Genomic DNA, 25,782 nt, shown 5'->3' with positions numbered 1-25,782 from the left:
CCGGGAAGCAGGCTTTGATATAAAGATGTCCTGGCTGACAGGAAGTGGAAATGGGAGCCCCCCAGGGACTTGTGGGAAGGAGAAGAGGTGGTGATGAGGATGATAGTGAGATATACTTCTTTTTCTTTTTAAAGATTTTATTTATTCATGAGAGATTTCATTTATTCATTCAGAGAGAGAGAGAGGCAGAGACATAGGCAGGGGGAGAAGCAGGCTCCATGCAGGGAGCCCGATGTGGGACTCAATCCCAGAACTCCGGGATCACGCCCTGGGCCGAAGGCAGACATTCAACCATTGAGCCACCCCGGGGGGCCCAGTGAGATACACATCTTGACCCTCCTCCTGCCCAAAGCCAGGTGGTTATTTAGAAGCAGAGGGACATTGGTCATGTTTCTCACTTGGAGCATTAGGTCCTTTGATTAAGCAAAGGGGGAAAAGAGACTTCAATATGAGTTTAATTACTACAAGCTAAAAACTGCAAGCAGGTAATCAGCAAGCAGTGTATATTGGCCAGAGTGAGGCATTGAGGACTTGTGGTAACTATGGCAAACTAAAGACCATGTGTCCTGTCCTGCTCAGATTTATTTTTTAAAAACAAAGCAACACATTGTGCTTACCAAACAGAGGTGACTATGGCAACATTTAGGTTGCCAGTTTGCAGCCTCACTTTAATAGCCAATGTTTTAGAATTTTTGAGGCGTAAAATGTACACATAATTTTAAAAATGATTTACTGTTGGGCAATAACTTCTTTTTATATTTGTCCTTTCATGTCCTTATACTTTTTTGAAACTCTCAGAGGTTGTAGGGTCATAAGAACCCCAGACTACCTTAGGAAAGAATTAGTTACTATTAAGAGATGGGCCAAAAGAGAGGTGAGTTCACAGCCTTTGAAATTTCAGTCTGGCATTTTCATTCACCAGGAGACATGGGCTGAGGGTCAGTTTTGTGGATATTAAACTAAAGTGCTTCCCTGTTGATCCTTGAATGAAATAAAAGGCTGAAAGACAAGCACCACGAAAAAGTTAGAAATTGTGTGTAAAAGACTCTCAAGATCAGAGAGGCCAGTTGGTGAATATAGGCAGTCTGTTTCCACACAGAGGCCACTTTGAGCTCTGTAGCTGTCAAGGCCCTGGTCTGAAACTACTTAGAAATGGGTACAGTGGTCCTGGACACTTTGGGTCTCCTCATCTTAGGGAGAGGGTTGAGCATCTGAGTTGTACGAAGTAGTTGCAAATTTTTAGTTGGACACATGGAGTTCTCTAGCTGATGTACAGGATATATTCAGGGGGCTGTGTGTGGATGCTGAGTAGCTAAAGGGGTGGACTGTGCCAGCCACAAAGCTGTTGTGTCCCAGATCCCTTCTATAGTCTGCTCTGTGGGTTGGGCCGAGACCCATCTCTACCCAGTCAGCTCTTAGGCTTTGTCACGAGGGGCATGAGCGGGAGACTGCAAGGCTGGGGGGAAAAGGAGTTGCTCTTCCCTATGTGCTTCTTGCTCCTGTCAACAATGTTCCACCCTTCTCTCCACAGCACCATCAACAGTTTGTTCCTATAGCAGCTGTGTCTAGCTGGCAGTTTGCCTGATGCCCACAGAAGCAGATTTCTCATGTCCCTCTCAGAGATGTGGACACCGGTTGGTCATTGTCCTCTCCTCTGAGGTCTTGGCCACACGCCACAGGGACACTCCTCCAAGATCAGAGACATGAACGCCACCTACCTGATGTCCCCTCCTGAGGAGTATGAGTTTCACCTTTGTGGGATCTCTCCTTGAAGCATTTACATTTTAGTAATTCCAGCCTCTTCCCTGTGCTCCTCCAGCTCTGGGGGTGTTTGCTGCTTCCTGTGGGTGTTCCTCCATGCCACTTCCATGATCTTTTTGCCTTTTCAGTTCTTCAATACCTAGTAAACAAATTCTTTATACTAAGGTCTCCTTGTGAAGTGAACCACTTTAGTTTCTATCTCCTGACTGGACCATGATTAATAAGATGAGCATTCAGAGTTAGGGAGTGATGAACAATGCAGAATTGCTTATGATTGCAATTCTGCATGTATCTATGCCTAGAGACATCTGGCTCCAGGGTAGTTCCTCTGTTAGGGGTATTAAGGATAAGCACAGAATACAGACTGGATTTTAGAATTCCTTGAGCAGACAAAACCACCTAAGCCACATAAGTGAAATTTAATTTAGCTTTTTGTCAAAACAAGTGCAACTTAACTTGGGCCACTTATTGTAAATGTCTCTGATAATCAGAAAATAAGCATAAGTCAGTCTATAGACTTGTTGAGTCACTATGTTGCACCTGAACCTAATGTAACATGGTGTGTCACCTATATCTCAATTTTAAAAAAATTGAGTTGTGCTGTAAGCAGAAAATACATACTAGATTTCACAGATCTATCATGAAAAAATGAAAAAAAAATCTCATTAATAAGGACTCCTGGGTGGCTCAGTTGATTAAGCAGCTTTGGCTCAAGTCATGATCTCAGGGTCTTGGGATTGAGTCTGGTCTCCAGCTCACTGCTCAGGGGAAGTCTGCTTCTCCTTCTGCCTTCCCCCCTACTGCCCCTGCTCTCATTCTCTCTCTCTCAAATACATAAATAAAATCTTTAAAAAATATCTTTAATAAATGTTGAAATCATAGTTTTGCCAAATAGGTTTAGCTAAAATGAGTTATTAAATTTACTTATATAAAGAAACTTAAGTCATCTTCCTAAAAAGGGTGATCACTACCATAAAGAAATTCTGTTTTAATAACTGACCATGCAAAGGTTAAACAACTTTCTCATTTTCATTTAATAAGCTATCCTGCAACATTCTGTTCTGAGCTTCATATTGGTTTTAAACTTGAAAGCTCCCAGCTTTTCAAGTTTGCACAATTAACTCTTAATAAATACTATTTATTGATTTGGTGGATTTAATTTTACCATCTCTGGGTTTTTGACAGGGGTGATGCTGGATGTTTGCCTGCCTTCCTTCCCATCTGCTGCCAACCTTAAGGGGGGTAGGTCAATTCTTCCTAGTAGGAATGCCCTCTACCCTGCTCAGCCTCAGGGCGCCAACAACCCCATCACCCCAGACAGGGAAGACACTTTTCTTTTCATCTCAGTGTAAAACCTATCTTCCCAGGTGATGCGTTCCATCCAATACAGACCTCTTTGCAGTGATTTAGAGTATAAAGACTCTCCAGATAAACACTCTACGTGCTAAAGTGTGAGTTTGTTGCCTGCCTGTAATAAGACAGTTGTACTAGAATATAGTGAACCAGTATCCAGATGCACTGTGTTATCAAGGCTTTAGGATATTAGGGGTTGGATGGACCATCCAGATTATGCTGGGTTCTCCCAGCCCAGAGAGATTGTCATTTTCACATTAAGTGTGAAGTAAAAACAGGTTTCCTTATTCCCACTCTTTCTGACCTGCTCATAGCAAACTATACATACCTTCAGAAGTACAGGCAATGTTATGGAGCAGTTTCAATTCATACTGGGAATATGTGCATTTATCCAGAGTAAGCAACAAATTCTGTAAGCCCAGTTCTGCTAGAAGTCAACTTTACATTCCCTAAAAGAATACTTAGCCCCTCATTCCCAACAGCATTCAGGTGAAAGGTGATCCCACCCCTATGCCAGAGAATACCAGGTGAACATTTGACTTTTACACACCCTATTTACAGGGTCACAGTGTTAATTTTCTCTAAGAGTAAAATCGTGTTCTACTACTTCTTACAGAGTGGCTGAGACCTTTAAATAACTTTTTTTTAGGGTTAAAGAATGAAGAAAAGTGTTATTCTCAAGACTGGCTATAGTTTGAGCCACCTAGTATGGGTTAAAGACAGAATTCCTTCCAGGGGGAGTCATTCTGCAATTTAGGTAAGTAATTGTAATGAGTGTGTGTACTGGGTTGAATGGGGTCCCCCAAATTTATGTTCACCAGAACCTCAGGATGTGACTTTACTTGGGAATAGGGTCTTTGCAGATATAATTATTTAAGATGAGGTGATAATGAATTAGAATGTAGACTAATTCAATAAATGGTGTCTGCATAAGAAGGGAAAACAGAGCCACAGGGAGAATGGTGTATGACAACAGAGGGAGACTTTGGAGTGTTGCCTGCAGAAACTGGAAGAGGCAAGAAAGGACTCTCCCTGGATCCTGGAAGAGGCATGGCCCTGCTCATACCTCAATTTTAGATGTCTACCCTCCAGAACCATGAGAGAATAAATGTTTATTGTCTAAAGCAACCCACTTGATCATCATTTGTTACAGCAGCCCTAGGAAACTAATATAATGTGTTGATTTAAAATTTTTTTTATTAGATTTCAATTTGCCAACATATAGCATAAATCCTAGTGCTCATCCCGTCAAGTGCCCCCCTCAGTGTCCATCACCCAGTAACCCCAATGCCACAGCCACTTCCCTTTCCACCACCCCTTGTTTGTTTCCCAGAGTTAGGAGTCTTTCATGTTCTGTCACCCTCACTGATATTTTCCCCTCATTTTTTCTCCTTTCCTCTTTATTCCCTTTCACTATTTTTTATATTCCCCAAATGAATGAGACCATATAATGTTTGTCCTTCTCCGATTGACTTACTTCACTTAGCATAATACCCTCCAGTTCCATCCACGTTGAAGCAAATGGTGGGTATTCGTCATTTCTAATGGCTGAGTAATATTCCATTGTATACATAGACCACAGCTTCTTTATCCATTCATCTTTCAATGGACACCGAGGCTCCTTCCACACTTTGGCTATTGTGGAATTGCTGCTAGAAACGTTGGGGTGCAGGTGTCCCGGCGTTTCACTGCATCTGTATCTTTGGGGTAAATCCCCAGCAGGGCAATTGCTGGATGTAGGGTAGTTCTATTTTTAACTCTTTGAGGAACCTCCACACAGTTTTCCAGAGAGGCTGTACCAGTTCACATTTCCACCAACAGTGCAAGAGGGTTCCCCTTTCTCCACATCCTCTCCAACATTTGTTGTTTCCTACCTTGTTCATTTTCCCCATTCTCACTGGTGTCAGGTGGTATCTCATTATGGTTTTCATTTGTATTTCCCTGAGGGCAAATGATGCAGAGCATCTTCTCATGTGCATATTGGCCATGTCTATGTCTTCCTCTGTGAAATTTCTGCTCATATCTTCTGCCCATTTCATGATTGGATTGTTTGTTTCTTTGCTGTTGCTGTTGAGTTTAATAAGTTCTTTATAGGTCTTGGATACTAGCCCTTGATCTGATATGTCATTTGCAAATATCTTCTCTCATTCTGTACGTTGTCTTTTAGTTTTGTGGACTGTTTCTTTTGCTGTGCAGAGGCTTTTTATCTTGATGAAGTCCCAATAATTCATTTTTGCTTTTGTTTCCCTGGCCTTCGTAGATGTATCTTGCAAAAAGTTGCTGTGGCCAAGTTTAAAAAGGGTGTTGCTTGTGTTCTTCTCTAGGATTTTGATGGATTCTTGTCTCACATTTAGATCGTTCATCCATTTTGAGTTTATCTTTGTGTCTGGTGTAAGAGAGTGGTCTAGAGTCATTCTTCTGCACGTGGCTGTCCAATTTTCCCAGCACCATTTATTGAAGAGACTGTCCTTTTTCCAGTGGATAGTCTTTCCTGCTTTGTCGAATATTAGTTGACTATACAGTTGAGGGCCCATTTCTGGGTTCTCTATTCTCTTCCATTGATCTATGTGTCTGTTTTTGTGCCAGTACCACACTGTCTTGAGGACCACAATTTGTAGTACAACCTGAAATCTGGCATTGTGATACCCCCAGCTATGGTGGTCTTTTTTAAAATTCCCCCGGCTATTCAGGTACTTTTCTTATTCCACACAAATCTTTTTTTAAGGATTTTATTTATTTATTCATGAGAGACACAGAAAGAGAAAGAGTGAGTCAGAGACACAGGCAGAGGGAGGAGCAGGCTCCATGCAGACAGCCCGATGTGGGACTTGATCCCGGGACTCCAGGACCATGCCCTGGGAAGAAGGCACGCACCAAACCGCTGAGCCACCCAGGGATCCCCTAATTCCACACAAATCTTAAGATGATTTGTTCCAACTCTCTGAAGAAACTCTATGGTATTTTGATAGGAATTGCATTGAATGTGTAAATTGCCCTGGGTAGCATTGACATTTTCACAATATTAATTCTGCCAATCCATGGACTGGCACACAATATTAATTCTGCCAATCCATGGAGCATGGACTGTTTTTCCGTCTCTTTGGATCTTCCTCAATTTCTTTCAGAAATGTTATGTAGTTTTTAGGGCCTAGATCCTTTACCTCTTTGGTTAGGTTTATTCCTATATATCTGATGCTTTTGGGTGCAATTGTAAAGGGGATTGACTCCTTAATTTCTTTTTCTTCAGTCTCATTGTTAGTGTATAGAAATGCCACTGATTTCTGGGCATTGCTTTAGTATCCTGCCACACTGCTGAATTGCTGTATGAGTTCTAGCAATCTTGGGGTGGAGTCTTTTGGGTTTTCCATGTACAGTATCATGTCATCTGCAAAGAGGGAGAGTTTGACTTCTTCTTTGCCAATTTGAATGCCTTTGATTTCTTTTTGTTGCCTGATTGCTGAGGCTAGGGCTTCCAGTACTATGTTGAATAGCAGTGGTGGGAGTGGACATCCCTGTCATGTTCCTGATCTTAGGGGAAAGGCCCCCAGTGTTTCCTCATTGAGAATGATATTTGCTGTGGGCTTTTCGTAGATGGCTTTTAAGATGTTGAGGAATGTTCCCTCTATCCCTACACTCTGAAGAGTTTTGATCAGGAATGAATGCTGTATTTTGTCAAATGCTTTCTCTGCATCTATTGAGAGGATCATATGGTTCTTGTTTTTTTCTCTTCTTGATATGATCTATCATATCGTTGATTGCTTTGCGGATGTTGAACCAGCCTTGCATCCTGGGGATAAATCACACTTGATCATGGTGAATAATCTTCTTAATGTACTGTTGGATCCCACTGGCTAGTATCTTGTTGAGAATTTTTACATCCATGTTCGTCAGGGATATTGGTCTATAATTCTCCTTTTTGGTGGGTTCTTTGTCTGGTTTTGGAATTAAGGTGATGCTGGCCTCATAAAATGAGTTTGGAAGCATTCCATCCCTTTCTATATTTTGGAACAGCTTTAGAAGAATAGTATTGTTTCTTCTTTAACCGTTTGATAGAATTCCCCTGGGAAGCCATTTGGCCCTGGACTTTTGTGTCTTGAGAGGTTTTTGAGGACTGCTTCAGTTTTCTCCCTGGTTATTGGTCTGTTCAGGTGTTCTATTTCTTCCTGTTCCAGTTTTGGTAGTTTGTGGTTTTCCAGAAATGCATCCACTTCTTCTAGATTGCCTAATTTATTGGCGTATAGCTGCTCAGAATGAGTTTTTAAAATCGTTTTATTTCCTTGTTATCTGTAGTGATCTCTCCTTTCTCATTCATGATCTTATTAATTAGAGTTTTCTCTTTTGTTTTTAAGAAGGTTGGCTAATGGTTTATCTATCTTATTAATTCTTTCAAAGAATCAACTCCTGCTTTTGTTGATCTGTTCTACAGTTTTTCTGGTCTCTATTTCATTGAGTTCTGTTCAAATCTTTATTAATTCTCTTCTTATGCTGGGTGTAGCTTTTATTTGCTGTTCTTTTCCAGTTCCTTTAGGTGCAAGGTTAGTCTGTGTATTTGACTTCATTCCAGTTTTTTGAGGGATGCTTGTATTGCAATGTATTTCCCTCTTAGGACTGCTTTTGCTATATTCCAAAGATTTTGAACAATTGTATCTTCATTCTCATTAGTTTCCATGAATCTTTTTTAATTCTTCTCTAATTTCCTGGTTGACCCTGCTCTTTAACCTCTCCGTGTTCAAGTTTCTTCCAAATTTCTTCATGTGATTGAGTTCAAGTTTCAAAGCATTATGGTCTGAAATTATGCAGGAGACAATCCCAATCTTTTGGTATCTGTTGCTACCTGATTTGTGACCCAGTATGTGGTCTATTCTGGAGAAAGTTCCATGTGCACTTGAGAAGAATGTATTCAGTTGCGTTTGGATATAAAGTTCTGTCAATATCTGTGAAATTTATCTGTTCCAGTGTATCATTTAAAGCTCTTGCTTCTTGGGGATGTTGTGCTTAGAATATCGGTCTTTTGCAGAAGGTACCATGTTGAAGTCTCCCAGTATTAGTGTATTATTATCTAAGTATGTCTTTACTTTGGTTATTAATTGATTCATATACTTGGCAGCTCCCACATTAGGGGCATAAATATTCTTTTTTAAAGATTTTGTTCATTCATGAGACACACACACACACACAGAGAGAGAGAGAGAGAGAGAGAGAGGCAGAGACATAGGCAGAGGGAGAAGCAGGCAGAGGGAGAAGCAGGCTCCATGCTGGGAGCCCAACATGGGACTTGATCCCAGGTCTCCAGGATCACGCCCTGGGCTGAAGGTGGTGCTAAACTGCTGAGCTACCCCGGCTGCCCTAGGGGCATAAATATTCATGATTGTTGGGTCCTCTTGTTGGATAGATCCTTTAAATATGATCTATTCATAGATCATCCCTCTTCATCTCTTACTACAGTCTTTGGGATAAACTTTAATTTATCTGATATGAGGATTGCTACCCCTGCTTTCTTTTGAGGACCATTTGAATGGTAAATGGTTCTTCAACCTTTCATTTTCAGGCTCTAGGTGTCCTTAGGTCTCAAATGAGTCTCTTGCAGACAGCAAATAGATGGGTCTTACTTTTTTATCGAGTCCAAAACCCTCCATCTTTTGATGGGATCATTAAGCCCTTTCATGTTCAGAGTTACTATTGAAAGATATGAGTTTAGTGTCATCGTAATACCTATTCAGTCCCTGTTTTTGTGGATTGTTTCTTTGGGCTTCCTCTTTTATGGAGTCCCCCTTAGAATTTCTTAAACAGCTGGTTTGGTGGTCACATATTCTTTCAGTTTCTGCCTATCTTGGAAACTCTTTATCTCTCCTTCTATTCTGAACGAGAGCCTTGCTGGATAAAGTATTCTTGGCTGCGTATTCTTCTCATTTAGGACCCTGAATATATCCTGCCAGCCCTTTCTGGTCTGCCAGGTCTCTGTGGAGAGGTCTGCTGCTAATCTAATATTTCTCCCCATATAAGTTAAGGATCTCTTGTGTTTTGCTGTTAAGGATCTTCTCTTTATCTTTGGAATTTGCAAGTTTCACTATTAAATGTCGAGGTGTTGAATGGTTTATATTTATTTTTTTGGGGGGGGAGCCTCTGTATCTTCTGGATCTGAATGCCAGTTTCCCTCCCCAGATTAGGGAAGTTCTCAGCTATGATTTGTTCAAATATGCTTTCTGGTCCTCTGTTCCTCTCAGCGCCCCCTTGGAACCCCAATTAAACGTAGATTTTTCCTTGGGAGGCTGTCATTTATTTCCCTTACCTTTCCTCATGGTCTTTTCATTGTTTTTCTCTTTTTTTCCTCAGCTTCCATCCTTGCCATAAACTTGTCTTCTATGTCACTCTTTCTTGTACTTCTTAACCCTCGTCGTTAAGATCTCCAGTTTGGATTGCATCTCATTTAATTGATTTTTAATTTCGGTTTGATTAGATTCATTTTTTTAAAAGATTTTATTTATTTATTTATGAGAGACAGAGAGCGAGAGAGAGAGAGAGAGAGAGAGAGAGTCAGAGACACAGGCAGAGGGAGAAGCAGGCTCCATGCAGGAAGCCTGAGGTGGGACTCGATCCCAGGTCTCCAGGATCACACCCTGGACTGAAGGCAGCACTAAACCGCTGAGCACCCGGGCTGCCCTCCGCTTGATTAGATTTAGATTCTGCAGTCATAAAGTCTCTTGAATCCTTTATGCTTTTTTCCAGATCCACCAGTAGCTTTATAATTGTGCTTCTGAACGGCTTCCTGTCATCGAATTGAATCCAAATTCTGTAAATCTGTGGCAGGGAGTACTGTTTCTGATTCTTTCTTTTGTGGTGAGTTCTTCTTTCTAGTCATTTTGCTCAGTGCAGAGTGGCTAAAAATGAGTTGTACTGGAAAAAGGAAGAAAAGAAAGAAAAAAAAAGGACGTGTATCCTCTGGTTCTATATACCATAAATCCCTAGACTTCCCCTGGAGCTTTCCAGTATTGCTCAGTCAAGAACTTGCTGCCCCCTGTCCTTCCAGCTGGTCTTCTGGGGGAGGGGCCTGCTGTGCCGATTCTCAGGTGTGTACACTTGGGAGCTGCTCCCCCCCATGCCAGGTGCACGGCTCAGTGGGAGCTATTTAGCCCTTGAGGCATCTATTCCCTGGCAGCCCCGCTCCATCCCAGGCACAGGGTGACACCAGGAGGAACGACAACACTGGCAGCAGCCAGCTCTCCAGCCCTGGAGTCAGCTCCCGCAGTAACTACCGCAGCTCCCAGTCTGCACTGGCCTGGATGCTTCCAGGGCTGGGGGAGCTGGTCTGCACAGCTCGGGGGTCCTGGTGGCAGAAGCTTCCCGCTGTCCTGGGCCCTCCCCGCCTCCTCCTGTTCCAGGGGGAGCACAGGATCCTGGGCTGTGTCCCCCGGCGCCCTGGGATCCAGGGCCACGCAGCCCCCTCTGCCCAGGGCCCCCTCCTGAGCTGCTCCCGGGGCCCGGCCGGGCGCTCCAGCCCTTTACCGCGCTCAGCCCGCGGAGTGCGGCGCGCTCGCCCCCGGGCGTACGTCTTTTGCTAGTGACCCCGGGAGACCTGGGGCTCCACGGCCCCTCCTGGGGTTCTGCCCGAGTTCTCTGCTCAGTGCCTTTCCGTCTGGGAAGAATCCGGTGCAGATTTTTTAAGTTCCTGCTTCTCCGGGGCTGGGCTTCCCTCTCCCCGAGGCTCTCGCTGCAGCCTTAGCCTGACTCCTTGCAGGGACCCCTCCCCCACTTGATACTTTTTATTTTTATTTTTTTCCTGCCTTCCTACCTTGTTAGAAGCACAAACTGTTCTGTTTGTAGTGTTCCAGCTGTTCTCTCTTTATCTCTCAGGTTGAATTTGTAGGTTTTCAGGATGATTTGAAAGGTATCTAGGTAAGTTGGTGGGGACAGGTGACTTCGGGACCCTACTCCTCCACCATCTTGCCCCCCCCCCCATTGTGTTGATTTTGAAGATAATGTCCCCTTGGGAGTAGTTTAGTTTAGTTTTTTTTTTTTTAATAAAACTTGGAACTTAAGTGGTTTTAAAAGTTTAAAAATACAAATAAGAAATATACAAAAAACAAAACAAAACAAATAGTTTAAAAGTAGAGCTCCGAATAGTAAGACAGGAATTTTGAAGGTTTCTTTTGCTGGTGATTCAATGAGGAAGGTGAGAGTTCAGGCAGAGGAAAATGTGGAGGGACAGGTGAGCACAGGAAGATAAATGCCAAGAGAAAATCTTAGGGTTCACTTTCTCCTGGAATACTCCCTGACTTAGGATACAAAAGTAATGCTTTTTAGTTAATGAACTAAAAACTGAAGAGTTATGATATCATGCTCTCATGTCAATGATCAGAATCAAGGATATGCCATTGAAAAGAAACTAGCAAACCAAAGTTGCTAACTCCAAGTATTATGGGACCATGTACTACACAACCATGTCTAGAGGGGGAAAATGTCTGGCCAGACCATCTGTGTTCCTTCTCTTTGTCTGAGTGTGTTTGCTGCAGAAGAGATATTGTTACACAAGTGAAATGAAATAGAAGGCATGAATCTCTCTTTCTATGTACTTATTGCATGTTCTGTCAGAGTCCTTGACTCAAGTCTAAACTGACTCATCTGGGCCCTTAGGTAGGAAGAGTAATGGCCCCACAAATGTGTCCATGACCTAGTACCCAGGAACTGTGAATATTACTTTACATGTCAAAAGGGACTTTACAGATGTGATTAGAGTTGTGGACCTTGACATGGGGAGATTATACTGGATTATATCCAGATGGGCTCAATCTAATCATGCAAGTCCTTAAAAGTAGAGTAACTTTTCAGCTGTGGTTAGAAAGATGCAACATTGCTGGCGTTGAAGTTGGAGGAGAGCCATGACCCCACAAATGTGGGCAACTTCTAGAATCAGGAAAAAACAAAACAAAATAAAACAAACAAAAAAGCATTTTTCCTATATTAGTCTGCTGAGGCTGCCATAACAAAATACCATAGACTGAGTGGCTTATACAACATAAATTTATTTCTCACAGTTCTGAAGCCTAGAAGCCTAAGATAAAGGTGGCTGCCAGTTAGGTTCCTGGCTTATAGGTGGTGTCTTTTCATTCTGTCCCCATTTGGCCTTTCCTGGGCATGTGTGCATAAGGTGAGAGATCTCTTCTTCCCTTCCTCTTCTTATCAGGTCACCAATCCTATTGGATTAGGAACCCACCCTTATGATCTCATTTAACTCTGCCTTCTTAAAGGTCTATCTCCAAATACAGTCACATCGGGAGTTAGGGCTTCAATATATGAATTTGGAGGGAACACAGTTGAGTCCTTATCATTCCATAAAGGAGCCCTATTCACACCTTGATTTTAATCCAATGTTTTTAAATTTTTTTTAATTTTTATTTTTTAGATTTTATTTGACAGAGAAGAGGGGGAGAGAGAGAGAGAACAAGCACACAAGCAGGAAGAGTGACAGGTAGAGAGAGAGAAGGAGAAGCAGGCTCCCCACTGATCTAGGAGCCCAATGTGGGTCTCAATCTCAGGACCCCAGGATCATGGCTTGACCTGAAGGCAGACACTTAACCAACTTAGCCACCCAGGTGCCCTAGCCCAGTGTTTAGCCACTTTGTTTGTGGTCATTTGTTATAGCAGCATTAGAAAACTAATACAGACTCCTATCCATCTATTTGGCATCCTTTCATCTTTCATAGACTGTGTTTGCAAAGCAAACTGAATTACAATGTGCCAGGCATTGCATTATACAAAGTGCTCCTTGTCCTTAAGCACCTACTGGGGCTGTGATTATCCTTACTATGGATCAGTACTATAAGCCCTTGGAGGGTGAAGATTCTGTTGGTCATGACTCTGCTGGTTCAGTCTAGTGCCTAAAACATAGTAGATACTCAGTAAGACTTTGTCAAATAGAACAAGGAAGGAGATTGATGTTCAAAGAGATCAGAAAGGATGGCTTTCTCAGGATCATGGGATGATATGGATCCAAACCATGTAAATGGAGATCATACATTTTCTACAAGATGTAAGCCCTCAAATTGCAGTACATACATATAAAGCAAGAAAAGATATATTCAGTCAGTTCCCATTGTTGCAGATTGTTTTCATGCACTATTTCATGTAGGTCTTGAGAGGAAGACATTAACAGTATTCACTAGATGGATGAGGAATCCAAAGCTCAGAGAGGTTAATAAATGTTCTCAAAGTTTTGTGAATTGTTGTGGCAAAAATTATTTCAAAACCCAAGTCTTTTAGGCTTTTGCAAAGTCAACATTTTTCCAACTGCCTCACCCTGGAAATATATTATTTATTTTCATTTGTCTGCGTTCATGAGTTGCCTAGGAAGGCAGGATCTATTGTTCTTTTTAGATCTTCTGACTGTTCATTGCAACCATGATTTTTTTTTTTGAAGGCAGGAGCTACATCTCCTTCTTTTCTTTTACTCCCTGTGGCAGCCCATTCCATGTAGCATATCACACATGCAGATTCTATTATTAACTGGCAGCAGACTTCCAGCTTCTGGATCTCAGAGGTATGCTTATACTAATTAGAGCTATTTCAAAATTTTAGAACAGCTGGAAGTATTTTGTTCTCAAGAGTCACTCAGTGAAGACATTTTGTGTGTGTGTGTGCTTGTTATTCAAGAGATGCGATGTAGGGGCTAGAACAAAATCTACCTGGAGGCACTGTGTATGGCCTGGTGGTTAAATGCATGGGCTCTAAAGTCAGGCAGATTTGGCTTTGGATTTCTGGATTGCCATTCACTAGCTGTTGGGCTTTGGCAAGTTATACCACCTCTCTGCACCTCAGTTCCACACCTATAATCATTGTTATTTCCCAGGTTTGTTTGCTTTTGCCTTGTTTTTGTCCTCTTTTGGGTACAGATGAAGCAAAATGAATCTGATAAATCCAAAGAGTAATGTATGATGGATCTAGAAACCAGAAGATATGGATGGGCAAGGGGAATGGATGTCTGAAACCAGTGGGATAAGATAAATAAGTGTTTGATGCAGAGACCTCCTCGAGATTTTGATAATGTTGGAGAAGTAGCTTTTACTTGAAAAGCAAACTAGAGAGGTGGAAGAGAATGCATTCTGGATGGTGCTGAATGCTATGTGTGTATGGAAGATCTGATTGTGTGCTTACGTAGTATGCATTCTTCCCTCCTCTTATTAACAAGCTCTCATTTTGTTCTGATTTTGGCTGACTGTTTTTGTGAGGTGCGGGACTCCCCTCAGACCCCTGGGGGTGCATTTCTCCACATCCTTGCCAACACTCGTTATTTCTTACCCTTTTGGCCGAGGCTGTTCTAATAGGTATTCACTCAATAAGCAGCACAGAATAGCTACACTCAAAGGGATTCTCTTGCTTTTCAGACTCACTTTAGAACCTTAAAAGATGTCTTGATATTTTTTTCTTAGCAGTTTTATGTATGCCATACTGAGAGATCATCTATCTACCTAGGAATTGGAGAGCCTGAAGAAGGCAGTGTAGAGAAAACTTGGAAAATAGAGGAGAATGTGGTGGGGGAAGTGACAAGAAGGGGAGAATGAAAAGAAGGGTCAAAGATGGAAAGGCAAAAAGAGAGAAAGTAGAGCAGAGAAGAACATGCAAGAACTGGGAAATGATGACTTCTTGACTTTCCTGTAGATTGCCAGACCCTTGCTCCTGGGACTGTGACGTTCCTGTCCTTGGAATTTGGGAGACAACCTGAATCTTTAGAAACATCCCCATATTTACTTGTTCAGGCATCTCAACTTAATTCCTATTATTTCTCACAAAAAGGACTTTCTGGATACTCCATCAGCTCACTTTGGGGACTAAGTAGACTGGCCTTCTCTTCAGGTGGTTGGCTCTCTACTTTCTTTTAAGACACATAGGACTGTAGTCAACAAAAAAATGTAGGGGCTTTCCAAGTCCTGGCCACAGTGTATAATCTCAAATTCATAGTCCAGTTTAGAAAAAAAATACCCAGTGAAGATTGCTAAAGAGTAGACATCGTTTCAGTTGTTCTAAATTTTTACTCCCTGATTAAACCACAACTAAAGAAAGTAAGGTTCTGGGTGGCATCATTCAGGTTCCTCCTAATATTTATTTTGCTACATAGCATGTTGATTTGATGCTACCAATCTATACCTGTGTATTTTTTACTTAAATAAGAAATAGGGTCTATGTGGTTGATGGGTACCTTGCTTATTATTGTGGGTTCGATTGTACCTCCCCATTCATATGTTAGAGTGCTAACTCTGAGCACCTCAGAATGTGACCTTATTTAGAAATATGATAACTGCAGATGTAACCAGTTAAATTAATATGAAATCATTAGGGTGGACCCTAATCCAATATGCCTGGTATCCCTATAAAAAAAAGTGAAATCTGGACACATATAAAAATGGAGGCAGAAATTGGGGCTATATATCTACAAGGCAAGGAACACCAAAGATTGTCCACAAAGTACAAGAAGCTAGGCAAGAGGCAAAGGACATTCTTCCTCACAATTGTAAGAAGGAAGCAACCTTGCCAATACTTCAATTTAGGACTTCTGGCCTCCAGAGCCATGACACAAGAAATTTCTGTTATTTAGTACCCACTTTGTGGGTACTTTGTTAGAGCTCCCCTAGCAAACTAAGACTGTGAGTCCAACACTGGCTCTTTACACAGGGATGGCTAATGGTGGTCTCTAGTAGAGACTACACATGCATATTGCTGTGCTCAGTCACAAGTGTTCATGATGACAACTTCTCATGACCTGTTCAACTTGAGCTTAAGTACAGTCGTGAGTGTACTTAATATTGCATTACTGCCACTCACTCACTAGGAAAGAATGGCTCAGGTGTGACAAAAAAAGCATCAATCACTCACCTGAAAACTTTTATTCATTTAGAAATGCCAATGGGAGGCTGCCATCTAGAAAAAATCCAGTCATGCTTGAAGTGGGGCCTGTTCAAGAAAATGGTTGAAAGGTCACCAGATTTCTCAGTGGGTTATTTCCCTCTCTTTGATTTTTATCCAATAGTCAGAGTAGACTTTTTCTATCTTCTCACATAAATACATGGCAAAATAATTCTTTGCACTAGAGAGGGACTTCCAGCAGCCCTCAGAGGGTCAGGGGCTTGGACTTCCTATCACAGTAGAACACAGCCCTCAGCGTGCCCCTGGTGTGGAAGAAGTATACTGCTCTCACATCTTGTGATAAGGGCAGACCCAGCCATGTTCCTGGGTGGTATAATCTGTGGTCTCAGCCAACCACTATACTGCTCCTCCAGTGCCTTCCATGCAGTGGACATTTTTGGTTACTTTTCTTAGGGTGGGCCTTAATTCAATTTGACTACAGTCCTTAGAAGAAGAAGAAGAAATTAGGACATAGATGCACAGAGGGAAGACCATGTGAAGACACAGGGAGAAGATGGCCATCTACAGGCCAAAGTAAAAAAAATAAATTTCTGTTGTTTAAGTCACCCATCTGAGGCACTTTATTATGGCAGCCCTAACAAAGTGATAGAGTGCAAATCAACCAGTAGCTTTAAGGAGTAGGGTTTTAACTGGTTCTTATCAATTAGGGTATTCATATTCCCATGAAAGCAGTGGCTGGTTTACTTGTGAGAGTAATAGATTGAGTTTTTGACTTTAATTTTCACTTGTATTTACACCTTTGTTATGTCTTCATTGTGTGCAGAATGTACTTTCCTGTCCCTTGATGGTGGTCTTGGTCATGTGACTTCTTTGACCAGTAGCTTTGTGGGTAGAATTAACAGGAGATCAGTTTCAAGCAGAGGTCTTAAGAAACTTTCTGTTTTCACTTCCCCTCTTGAACCCCTGTCATTTCCATAACAATAATGAATTCAGCTAACCTCAGATCCTAGGAGAATCAAGGACAGTGAGGCAAAATCTCCCTAGCTTGAAGTAGAGCCACCTAGGCCATCCCAGCCTAAATCATCAGTACACCCCTACCCAGCCTATAAGCATGTCAATGAGCCCAGATGACATTAGCAGAAGTTCTAGACAACCATCAAACACATGAGTAATACTTAATATTAAATGGCAAGAGATTCTGTAGTTGTTACACAGCATCTGTCCAATAGTTAACTGATACAATGAACATGTGACCTGAGATGCTCAATCAAAATTGAAGAAGTTTTTTTTTTTCAGTGCTGGGAAAAGTCAGAAAGTTTTTTCTCTCTGAGATAATGTGGCCATGGAGTTTTGGCTGTGATACTCAGATTGTAGATGATACTAAGGAGATAGAACAGAGAAATGAAAGGAAATTGTGTTCTTATTGGTGTTTTTGAGCCATGGATCAAGCTATATATAAGTCTTGGATTACCTCTGAATTTCCCAATTATATGAACAAAGAAACTCCCTTGTTGTTAGATTTTTCAATTACTCCAAAAATGCGGATACAGAACTTCTGATTTCAGCTCCAACATGTAAGGACCTTGGAAGTAATCCTATACTTACAGTGCGAAAAATTCTGAACAAATTGAAAATAAACAAAATTTTCTTGGAACCATCAAGGATTTGAGATCAGAAGGGAATCCACCACCCCAAAATATAGAGAGATAGTAAATAGAGAAGCTTCTCACCTGGAGCAGAAGCCACTGGAGCCATAAATAGGTAGGAACAATTAAGTGATGATTTTTATGAGTTGCTGGAGGCTGAGGGTGGACTAGCTAGAAGGTGAAAAACTACTGGAGTCTAAGGTCTTAGGGAACCCACCGCACCCTTGTGGATCTACTTCCAGGAACTCCACCAGGATCTTAATGGTGAAGATCCAAGAAAGATCCCTCATGGCTGTGGCAGAAGGAGAGGAGAAGTAAACCTTGTGAGATATGCCCAGAGAGTCCTCCATAGCAAATGCTTACTCTCAAAACCCAAAAGGAAGAATTCTGCCAGAATATGAGGGGAGGAAGAGAAGCTAAATAACACTTGTGAAAGTCAGGGCACAGGAACATGGGCCTACTAACATTTTTGTGTGTGTGCAGATTTATTTGTTTATTTTAGTGGGGGAGGCAGGGGCAGAGAGAGAGTCTCAGACTCCCCACTGAGCATGGAGCCAGAAGTGGGACTCGATCCCAGATCCCAAGACCATGACCTGAGCCAAAATCAAGAGTTAGATGTCCAACTGATTGAGCCACCCAAGCACCCCAACATAGACCAATTAAAAGCCTGAGATTTAATCCAACAATTATGGCATGCTTTGTCACCACATCAATAGGACTCTAGTCTAACAACACTGGATTATAGCCAAGAAAGCTTCAAGGCAGAGATTCTATTTAAGGAGCCCAAAGGCAACAAGAGAGACAAAAACAAAAACATTAGACATTTGAAGTCTCTGACATCTACAGTTACAACAAACATTAAACACAGCCGAACTCTTAGATGAACAAAAAACCTTACACTAAAGGTTTTACCTCAGTACTTATTACCCAATTCATCATGCCTGGCTTTTAATAAAGTATTACAAGCCACCATAAAAGGCAAGAAAAAAAAAAAACAGAGCCTGAAGAGGAAAAAGAAGCATTAGAACCAGACTCAGATATGACACAGATTTTAAAATGGTTAGACAGGGAATTAAAAATAACTATGATTAATATGTTAAAGTCTGTAATGGAAAAAAGTAGACAACACATAAGAACAGAGGGATAATGTAAGCAGAGAGAAGGAAACTATAAAAAATAATCAAAAGGAAATCTTACAAATAAAAAGCACTGTAATAGAAATGAAGAAAACCTTTGATGGGCTCATCAGTATACTCACAATAGCCAAGGAAAGAAGCAGAGGTTAAAGATAGACCAATAGAAAGTTCCCAAAATTGAAATATTTGCAAAAAGAAGGCAGAACAAGATATCCTAGAACTGTGGGGAAATTTCAAAATATGTAGCATATAAACAGTTGGAATACCAAAAGAAGAAAGACAATGAAGATAAAAAATCGGAAGTAATAATGACAAAGAATTTTCCAAAATTAATGACAAACAAAACTAGAGATGCAGGAAGCTCAGACAACACCAAGATAAATACCAAAGAAATCTACACTTAGGTATATAATATTAAAACTACAAGAAAGCAATGAAAAATCTGGAGAGAAGATGGGGGTGTGAGAAGGACCTTGTCTCTGGAGAAACAAGGAGAAGTACAGACAACTTCTTATAAGAAACCCTGCAAGACAGCAGAAAGTGGAGTGAAATATTTTAAATGTTGTAAGAAAAATGTGTAGAATTCTTTGTGTGTGTGTCTCACATATTTGAGTTTATTTTTTTCCTGCTTTTCTTTTTTTTAATAATAAATTTATTTTTATTGGTGTTCAATTTGCCAACATACAGAAAACACTCGGTGCTCATCCCGTCAAGTGCCCCCCTCAGTGCCCGTCACCCATTCACCCCCAGCCCCCGCTCTCCTCCCCTTCCACCACCCCTAGTTCGTTTCCCAGAGTTAGGAGTCTTCATGTTTGTCTCCCTTTCTGATATTTCCTACCCATTCCTTCTCCCTTCCCTTCTATTCCCTTTCACTATTATTTATATTCCCCAAATGAATGAGACCATATAATGTTTGTCCTTCTCTGATCGACTCATTTCACTCAGCATAATACCCTCCAGTTCCATCCACGTTGAAGCAAATGGTGGGTATTTGTCATTTCTAATGGCTGAGTATTATTCCATTGTATACATAGACCACATCTTCTTTATCCATTCATCTTTCGATGGACACTGAGGCTCCTTTCACAGTTTGGCTATTGTGGACATTGCTGCTATAAACATTGGGGTGCAGGTGTCCCGGCATTTCATTGCATCTGTATCTTTGGGGTAAGTCCCCAGCAGTATATCCAGCCAAATTATCTTCCAAAAGTGAGAGAGAAATAAAGATTTCCCAGTAAAACAAGAATGGAGGGAATTCATTGCCAGCACACCTGTCCAGAAAGAAATGTTTTAAAAAGTTCTTCATGTCTCCCTTTCTGATATTTCCCACACATTTCTTCGTAAAGACTGCTAACTCTGGGAAATGAACTAGGGGTGGTAGAAGGGGAGGAGGGCGGGGGGGGGGTGGGAGTGAATGGGTGACGGGCACTGGGGGTTATTCTGTATGTTAGTAAATTGAACACCAATAAAAAATAAATAAAAAAAAAGAAAATATCAATGAGGGTGACAAAATATGAGCAACTCCTAACTCTGGGAAACGAACAAGGGGTAGTGGAAAGGGAGGTGGGCGGGAGGTTGGGGGACTGGGTGATGGGCACTGAGCGGGGCACTTGGTGGGATAAGCACTGGGAGTTATGCTATATGTTGGCAAATTGAACTCCAATAAAAAAAAATAAAACTCTTAGGTGAAAAAAAAAAGTTCTTCATGGAGAAAGAAAGTTATAGAGATCAGAAATTTGAATCTTTATAAAGAGAGGAAGAACAGCATAGAAAGAATACAAGAAAGTAAAATTCTTTAAGATTATATTTCTCATTCATTTTTCTCCATTTTCACCTACCCTTATGCCCAGCCTCTGGCAACTACCAGTCTGTTCTCTGTGACTATAAGTTCAACTATTTTTTGGGAATCCAAATATAGGTGAGATCACATAGTAGTTCTCTATTTCTGCCTGACTTATTTCACTTAGCATAATACCCTCCAGGTCCATCCATTTTTCTCAAATGTCAGGATTTCCTTCCTTTTTATGACTGACTAATATATATATGGCACATCTTCTTTATTCATTCATCCATCAATGGATAGTTAGGTTGTTTCCATGTCATGATTGTTGTTAAGTAATGCTGCAGTGAGCATGGGAGTGCAGATATTTTTCAAAACAGTTAATTAATTCCCTCCAGATAAATACCAGAAGTGGAATTGTGGATCATATGGTAGTTATATATTTAATATTTTAAGGGTCTTCCATACTGTTTTCAATAGTGGCTGCATCACCTTACATTCTTACCAATTGTGCACAGGGGTCCCCTTTTCTCCACATCCTCATCAACTCTTATTATTTCTTTTCTTTTTGATGATGACCATTTTAACAGAGGTGAAGTGATATCTCACTGTGGTTTTGATCTACATATCCCTGATGATTAGTGATGTTGAGCACTGTTTCATATACCTGCTGTTTATCTGTATGTCTTCTTTGGAAAAATGTCTATTCAAATTCTCTACCCATTTTTAATCAGATTGTTTGTTTCATATTAAGTTGCACAAGTTCTTTATATATTTTGGATATTTGAGCCTTATCAGATACATGATTTGCAAATATTTTCTCCCATTCTGCAGGTTGCCTTATTTTGTTGTGATTTTCTTTGCTTTATCCAGAGGCTTTTAAGTTTTGTATAGTTCTTATTTTTCTTATTCTTTTTTTAAAAAATATTTTATTTATTTATTCATGACACAGAGAGACACAGAGAGAGAAAGAGAGGCAGAGACATAGGCAGAGAGAGAAGCAGGCTCCCCATGGGGAGCCTGATGTGGAACTTGATCCCAGGACTGCAGGATCACGTCCTGAGCCAAAGGCAGACACTGAGCCACCCAGGTGCTCCCCTATTTTTCTTATTTTTAATTGATCTAAAAGATAACTGTTTAAAGTAATAATAACAGTGTATTGAGTGATTGTAACATATGGATACATGAAAAGAATGACAACAATGCCAGAAAGGATGAGAGGGAAGAGCTGGGAACACTCTGTTGTTCTAAGGTAGCTGCACTACATATGAACTTGATATAGTGTTATTTGAAGGTGAGCTTAGATTAGTTGTAAATGTATATTGCAAACTGTAGGACAACCATTAATTTTTTTTGATGAAGTGTAATTTGTATGCTAAGAGAGGAAACAAAATGGAATCATAAAATGTTCAATTTAAACTGGAGAAAGGAGGAAAGAGAAGAAAGAAAAGAAACAAAGAGTAAATATGTTGAACAGAAAATTGTTACAAACATGGTAGATATTAATCTAACTATATCAATAATCAATAAATGTGAGTAGTCTAAATACCCAAATGAAAATACCAAGATTGTCAGTGTGGATCGAAAAACCAAACTCAAATATACCTTGTCTACTAGAAACCCTCTTTAAGGATAAAGACTTGGATTGGTTGAAAGTAAAGGGATAGAGAAAGATATACCATACCACACTAAAACAAGAAAACTGGCAACTACATTAATTTCTGACAAAACTGACTTCAGAACAAGGAAAGTTATCAGAGATAAATTGGGGGGGGGGTGGATTACAGAATAATAAAGGGCTGAATTCTCCAGAAAATGTAACAATTCTAAATGTGTATGCACCAGCAATACAGCATCAAACTATGTGAGGCAAAACTAATAGAACTTCAAGGAGAAACAGACACATCCACTATTATAGTTAGTGACTTCAACATCCCTCTTTCAGTAATTGATAAACAAAGCAAGCAGAAAATCAGTAAGAATATAGTTGATCTGAACAGCACTATCAATCAATTTGACGTTTATAGAATACTCAATCCAACAATAGCAGAATACACATTCTTCTCAAACTCCCATGGCTCTTTCCCCAAAACTGACCACATTCTGTGTCGTAAATCACACCTTAACAAATTTAAAAGAATAGAAATCATATGAAGTATGTTCTCAGACCACAATGGAATTAAACTAGAAATTAATAACAGAAAGATGGCTGGAAAAATCTTAAAATAGTTGGAAATTTTTAAAAAGTACTTCTAAATAACACACAGTTCAAAGAAGTCTCAAAAGAAACTATAAATATGAAGAATGAAAAACAAAGTATAACTTATCAAAAATACATACTCCTCACTGCCCATCAAGTTATATTCCCAGAGAGTTGCTTGTGAGAGATACTTCTTTTATCTGTTTGTCTATCTATCATCTATCTATCTATCTATCTATCTATCTATCTATCTATCTATCATCTATCTATCCATCTATCTATTTTTTAAGTAATCTCTATGCCCTTTGTGTGGCTCGAGCTAACTACTGTGAGATTGAGTCACATGCTGTACCAACTGAGCCAGCCAGGTGCCCCAGGAAAGATACTTCAATGAAACGGTACTTAATCTAAATGTAAGGATATGATTCAATCAAAGACATGATAAGACCCCTCCAAGATGGCTAAGGGCATTCAGACAGGCTTTGATGGGTCTTAGGAGTAGGTACACTGTAGCTGAAGACTTCAGAGAGCTCTTGGAGAGTGAAGGAACGCATCTAGCTTGTTCCATACAGAACGTTCAAATGCTGTCTGTTTTTGATTATAAACACCCCAGCAAAGCTGTAAAACTTTTCAGATCATAAATTTAAAATATTCTAAAAATGACATCGCGTTCCTCAAAAGATCTGAGCCTCTGGTTGGCTAGTCCCCACTTGGGAATTTTGTAGTTTAAATTGGGCTTACTAGTAAGTGCTGGCACAAAGCGTAAGGATGCATCATAGTTTAGCTTTGACTTCAATATTGGGCTGTAATCTACTATTTGGTTTTGCCTTATCTCAATTTTTGAAGTCTAACTAGCCTAATTTGTCTATTTCACCACTCTATTTTGCAACCTGATCTTCTATTTGATCAATGATCATCTGATTGCACAGGGAACACATATCTAATTGGAAACAATGCCAGGAACAGGAAAAGACATGTCCTTTAGATTGATCTTTAATATTTGAATATTTATTTCCAAACATAGGCATTTTAGCATAACTTAGAGTGAAAAAGTCTCCAAAATTTGGAATTCTGTTATTTAGCTAAAGTATATGTTTATTTTTTTAAGACTAAAGTGTTATACTAATTAATGGTAATTGTGAGGCATTACATCTATGTATAAAAGTAATTAGTGTCTTCAAGTATTTTAACAGGAAAGAGATAAATAATTATTATGAAGTTTTAAAAAGAGAAGGTACTACTAGCTAAATTACTTTAATATATGACCAGCCATCTCATCCTTCCTGAGCAGACAAATGTTAATAAAAGTTTGAATAATATTTGTAATTGGTCTGCTTGAGCTGCCATAACAGGATACTAAAGATAGTGTGAATTAAACAACAGAAATTTATTTATTTCTCACAGTTCTGGAGCTGAAAAGCCAAGATCAAAGCACCAGAATAATTGGCTTCTAGTGAGCCCTCTCTACCTGGCTTGGAGATGGGCATCTGCTCATGTGTCCTCTGTGCCCATGCTCCTGGTGACTCTTGCTATCTTATAAGGACATCAGTACTATTGGATTAGGGTCTCATTCATTACCTCATCTTAACCATAATCACTTTCTTAAAGATCCTATATTCAAATATAGTCATCTTGGGGTTTAGAGCTTCAACATAGGAAGTTGGAGGGAGGGACACAATTCAGTTCATAACAATAATGATAAGGTAAAACAATAAATAATGTAAGTGATATACTAACATCCATAGCATTAAATAAGATTAACTTTGTGAACTATACTATTTTTCAGCTATTTCATGCCACATGAGGTATCAGAAAAGTCTTATGTGGAACTTCTTCAAATCTTATGATGTTAAAAGCAGAACTTCAACTTTGCTACCTTAAGATTCCACAAGGAAGAAAAAGATTCAAAACCCTGTAATAAACCATCTTCACTCAAAATGTAATTTTAAAAAAGAGAGAGAATGAAGAAAAATACTTTGAAGACTGTAAATAAAAATACCAAGTAACAGAATTCCAAGTGCTTTACGAAAACAACTCTTTATAATTTTTAGTTAATAGGAGCTTAAGGTTAAAGCAAAAATAGTTCACAGTAGTTGTTTTGGATGGAATTCATTCTCAGTAATAGAAGAAGCTATGGATCCTATGTGCAATGTTGTTTTTAAAAATTGGTTTTAAAAATATTTTACTATTCAAAAGGGGTCATAATATTATTTAATGTGCCATTTCTGTACCTTGCATCAGGCATTTGGATATATAGGATCACAGTCCCTTCTTACATTTGATAGCAATGGTGAATAGTTTACTAAAGATTTTCAGTTTCTGCTAGTTAACATATGAATCTGCTGAAGAACTACTTATAAAATAGAAATTTGATGAAGGAAAGGCCCTGCAACCAGTGATGGAACATACGTGGCCAAGGTCAGGAGTGACGAGGAGCTCACAAGCATGCCAAGTTTTATTCACATCCTCCAGTTGTGTGTTCAAAAAGCAGTAAAGCAGTGTAATGAAGGGAGTTACTGGTCAGTTGTAGACAGATTGTGGGCCATGTCCACCGTCTTCTTTAATCGCAGGCAGACTACAAAATGTGCAAGAGATTACAGGACTCTTGTTGAGTTTTAAGAGTTTATGTATAATTTGCATGACAGTGTTTTATCATGAGTTTTGCAAATATTTTCTCCTAGTCTGTGGTTTGTTTTCTCATTCTTTTGACAGTGTCTTTTGCAGAGCAGACGTTTTTGATTTTAAGGAAGTTCAACTTATCAAGTATTTTTTTCATAGAATATACCTTTGATATTATATCTAAAAAGTCATACCCATAACCAAGATCACCTAGATTTTCTTCTATTTTATCTTTTAAGAGTTTTATTTCCTTTTTACTTAAGTCAAGGATCAATTTTGAGCTATTTTTTGCAAAGAGTGTGAGATTTATATCTAGATTTCTTTTTCTTTCTCTCTCTCTTTCTTTTTTTCATGTGGATGTCCAGTTGTTGCAGCACCATTTGGTGAAAAGACTATCTTTAGTCCATTTTATTGCCTTTGCTATTTTGTTAA

The 25,782-nt window shown here is 39.9% G+C and overlaps 1 long non-coding RNA gene across 1 annotated transcript; it reads left to right on the top strand.

The window, feature by feature from the left end:
* Positions 1-736: 736 nt before the first annotated feature.
* LOC140617833 (uncharacterized) lies at positions 737-24,711 on the top strand. Its single transcript, XR_012017974.1, has 5 exons — positions 737-874; positions 1,532-1,738; positions 2,947-3,003; positions 3,764-3,871; positions 24,518-24,711. It is a non-coding gene; the product is annotated as an uncharacterized lncRNA (long non-coding RNA).
* Positions 24,712-25,782: the final 1,071 nt, after the last annotated feature.

Source organism: Canis lupus, chromosome 26 (assembly GCF_048164855.1).
Source record: "Canis lupus baileyi chromosome 26, mCanLup2.hap1, whole genome shotgun sequence".
NCBI classification, from domain to species: domain Eukaryota; kingdom Metazoa; phylum Chordata; class Mammalia; order Carnivora; family Canidae; genus Canis; species Canis lupus.
Note: the sequence above shows the minus strand (reverse complement) of the source record. Positions and strands in the feature narration are given on the sequence as shown.